Genomic DNA, 4660 nt, shown 5'->3' with positions numbered 1-4660 from the left:
CCCGGCCCAGCCTGCCCCTGATAGTAACATGAAAAAGTAATACAAAATTTAATAAAAAGGATATTCATTTATCACACTAAAGTGTTCACAGTCAGATGGATACCTACACTAACAGTCCATTTCTGGATAATTAAACTTACCTCTCTGCAAATCTTGGCTGAATATTACATATATTGTTGGTAGGAATCAAGTAATGGTTGTTGTAATTAAAATACCTATGGATAGATGAGTGGGGTACTGGGCCAAAATGAGAGCAGTCACAACCCCCTGAGTAATATACAGTAGAACACAGTACATATGTAGGCTAGTTACTATTCTAGAGACTCTATTCATAATACATAAGGAGATTTTAAGAGAGAATAATCAGTTGCTGCAAGAAAATGCAAATATCTAGCCCTGACAGATGCCTCTCTGAAAACCATGAAGAGAACTGAATCCAGTAACCACAACTTTCTCATTTCGTGAATTTGGTGCATTACATTAATTTTTGTCCACAGCCACAAAGATTACATACATTGTGACCTTTCACTTAGTCAACCATTCTCTTATAGGATTTAAGAGATGCCCAGACAAGAAAACTGTTCTTAAACTACTTTGTAAGCAGGATTGTGACATGAAGATATTTTTTAAAAATGTTTGAAAGTAAGTAAATACTTTTTTGCTAATATTCAGTCTCTATTTATGTGCATTTTATAACTTTAAAATATAGAACATAGTTGGTTTATTTTACTTTTCTTATTTTTTTTTTCCAGATTACTGTTTATTGATGATATCACATACAGGTTGATATCCAGTATTAGAAGTACACAAACAAGTAAAGGGTGTGTTTCGCAGAGGGGAGTTTTAGGTGAAGTCGACAGTGAGTATGCCCCAGAAATTCTCTTACATAGAAATGTACACAGTGTACTGGATGTAATCTTTAGTGATGCACTATTTATTTCTGGGGAAGGGGTTCGAACAGTGAATAAAGGTGGAGTTCACGTGAAACGAGACGTGTTAGAGGTGGAGAAGTCATTCCTTACGTTTTATATCTGCATTTTATTGTCGTTAAGTTCTAGAATCATCATATGCACTGTCTGTAGACCATACTTGCCTACTTTTCAATTGGGACCCTCTGGGAGGTGTCGGAGGGGTGTGGTGGGAAGGGGCGGGGCACTGTCAATCACATCAATCCTGTCTGATCATCATTAGTTATAGTATGGGTAAAATTATTTAATGTGTTTGGCTACAATTTTAAAATCATATGGAAGCATTGTAGCTGCAGTGATAGGGTTTACTGTGGTAACTGGTGGGTAGAAAATGATTAGTTAACGGGAACAACATTGATCTAGGATCATGAAAGAAAGCTGGTTAGATCCCCATTTAAAATGAGTCACTTAGGCAGGCAAGCTCACCCTCAACCAGTTTGCAAGTGAATGCTTGCCTGGTTAATGCAGGAGATGGAAGATTTAAAGTAACATGCTTTAAAGGTTTCTCCAACAATATTGTCTGTTGCCCTTTCATGATTATGTTGGAAAAATAATTGTAATTATCATGCATAAGGTCATAATTCGATAGCATTAAAAATAAATTCATGAAATGTCCATGCTGGAAGTTGGACACTAAAATATAAGTAGACGGTTAGTATTTGAAGTGAATGCGCTGCACATTTGCACCAAAAATACATACATCCATATGTAGATTGTTACTCGGGGCCTGATTAAGGGTTCAGGCTGCCCTAGGCTAATATGCTCGTAGCACCCCCTCACCTTCCATGCCCGGTTAATACAGTAGGTGAAAACGAACTAGTGCTTAATTTAAAATCTGGCTTCCTTCACCTCCCCCCAATAATGTTTATGTTCCTGTGTTTTCCAAACTCAGCTCCTCTTAACTTTTTAAGAGGGTCATGGCAATCTGTGTCACTCATTTAGTTCTTATTAAATAAAAACTGTATAGCAGAACAGAGGCATGAGCAGAGTACTACTGAGGCTGAACGTGTGGAAGAGGAGGAAGCTGTCACGCCTGCACCCGTTGCCATCCTTGTCTCTTCTACTTACTCAAGAGACGCCCAAGGATGACTCATTTGTCTACAGCCTTTACCATGGAAATAAGCCAAGATTAAAACCTTGTTACATTTTTCTTTACTATTTTCTTTTTTACTTTGGAGAATTCTCTTATATTTTAAAATAATTTTCAATTTATACCTCTCACTGTCACAATTTTGCACTCCCCAAAAAACCTTGCATCCTAGACTGCAGCCTAGTCAGCCTATTGGATAATCAGGCCCTGTTTTTGCTTATCTTTGACTGGCATCTCCTTACGCCTGGGGAGGCAACATTAGGCCAGGCAGGGGTGGGCATGTGTAGGCTACAGTACTTTACGTGCATTTTAGGAGGTGTATCCCTTGTGGGCGCTTATGGGTTGATGGAGAGATGTGCATTGATGATGACGAGTATTGGCAGCACTATTAAGCCTATTCTGATTGGCTGATTGCATATTGATCCTTCCAACTGATAGTACTGAAAGCATTAGCATTGCGCTTATTTAATATCAAATTTTGGCAATCTATTTGCATTATTTAACTGACATTTTTATTAGCAAAAAAGAGGATTCCCAATTGAAAAAAACAATAGAAGTGGAGGTGTTTGTACTTAAAATGTTTTATAGAAAATGCAACTTTTGCAGTTATTAATGACTGTTGATACACTATTCTTTTTTTATATATGACACTTCATTACATTACTATATTTAATACAAATTAATGTGACTAGCATTTTCCTACTAACACTGTCAAGCCACATCTCTAGGCTATTGTGGGCCATAAGTATATTCACTTGTTATGCCTGATGTACATTTTGCACAAATGCTACTTTTCTTGAGCTGGATGCACCCAACGCACCATATGCACGTAAATATGCTTTTTTTTAGTGTGTCTTTTTGTTCGGAGATGTATCCTCCTCTAATGCATCAGCCAAAGTAGGTGGATTTAGTAAAATTTTGTAAATGTAGGAAGAATTTCTGAGAGTGGATGGTACAGCAAGAATAGATACATGCATCATCGTAATTATAACATTATGCCTTTCTCACTTAATTCTCAAGTCTCTGCAATTGTGCTTCCACCCCCAACATTCCATTGAAACTGTATTCACAACGATCTACTTACAGCAAAGTCTAACGTTCACTTATTCATACTCTACCTCCTGAACCTCTATGCTGCTTTCAGCACTATTGATCACCTTCTCATTTATACCCTTCACTTGATTTTTAACACAATTCTTTCCTGGTTCATTTCCTACCTATCAAACAGCTCTTATAGTGTCTCTACCTCTGGCACATACTCCCCTCCACTCTTTTTATCTGTTAGAGCTCTGTTTTTGGCCCTCTGCTTTCTCATTATGCACCTCTTCTCTTGGGCAACTAATTGGCTCATCTGGTCTCCAATACCAACTCTATGCTGACATCACCCATATCTACTTCTCCTCTCTTGACTTCTCCTCTTCTGTAACTACCTACCTCTCTGCTTTCTCCACATGTATGTCCAAAACAGAGCTTATCATCTTCCCTCCTCTGAGAGTCACCACCTCCCCTCAAATCTCCTTCACCATCAACACCGCAATTTCCTAATTTACCCTAGCCTTCTGCCTTGGTGTCACACTTGACTCCGCCATCAGATTTCATCATCTGATCAGGACTATGATCACTTGTGTCTGGCCTTTATTAGACTGCCTTTTTCAACAGACTAGCGCCAGTTCATTTGTCTTGCTGTTGCTGGTATCTATGTGAAACTCCTGTTTGGATCCTGACTTCTCCCTGGCATCTGACTCCTGCTTTGTTCCTATGTTTTGCACCTCCTCTTGTGACCTGGACTCCTGCTTTGTTTGACCTTGCTCCTGTTTACTCCCAGGTATTATTGTGGATCTTCCGGCTTCTGTGGCCCTCCTTTGTCTGATTCCCCCGTGGATCATCCAGTGCCTCCTGTCGTCTGCTAAACCTGGTACCCTGACTCTGCAATTCACCATTCACCATTTGTGCCTGATATCCAGTGTCTCATTGTGCTTGCACTTCAACTGTATACCTGGACACCAGTCTTTCCTGCTGCAGTTTCTAAGCTATACCAGGTACCTGCTGTTTTTATGGACTATGCATACTGTTAACCCTTGACTGCACCTATTCATTTTCTGTGTGACCGGTGTTCTAAATAAAGACACTCTGTTTGCATTCACAACTATTGTCTGTGGTTTTCACACTGGGAATCCGTAACACCAAGCCCTGAACTCCTCCCCTTCATACATCTCAAATATTATCTCAAAATACTCCCTCTCACCCTCTTAGATCTACCTCTGACCTGTGCCTCATCTCTTCTCCGGTATCCACCTCTCACTCCTGCCTACAAGTATTTCTCACATGCTGCCACCCACTTATAAAATTCCACATCCTGCGTGATCAGACTCTCCCACAGCCTTCAAATCCTTAACTGCCTACCCTACTCCCACCTATACTACCCACACTAATGCATCCTCACAACTGTGCCAATTTTCACTCTGGGACAAATTTGTTTCTCTTGTTTCAGCTGTGCCACCGTCCAATAGGAATGTAAGCTCTCTCAATTAAAGGGCCCTCCTTAACCTTTATTTTCATGTCTGCATGATATGGTCTACCTTGTATGTCCCTGTTTTATGTA

At 39.7% G+C, this 4660-nt stretch overlaps 1 long non-coding RNA gene across 1 annotated transcript; it reads left to right on the top strand.

The window, feature by feature from the left end:
* The first annotated feature begins 481 nt into the window (after window positions 1-481).
* Window positions 482-4160, top strand: LOC142140170 (uncharacterized). The gene is made up of 3 exons (XR_012688316.1): window positions 482-642; window positions 753-859; window positions 3884-4160. It is a non-coding gene; the product is annotated as an uncharacterized LOC142140170 (long non-coding RNA).
* Window positions 4161-4660: the final 500 nt, after the last annotated feature.

This window comes from Mixophyes fleayi, chromosome 2 (genome assembly GCF_038048845.1).
Source record: "Mixophyes fleayi isolate aMixFle1 chromosome 2, aMixFle1.hap1, whole genome shotgun sequence".
In the NCBI taxonomy this organism is placed as follows: Eukaryota; Metazoa; Chordata; class Amphibia; order Anura; family Limnodynastidae; genus Mixophyes; species Mixophyes fleayi.
The sequence above is the reverse complement of the archived record's forward strand: the minus strand, read 5'-3'. Positions and strand labels throughout refer to the sequence as shown.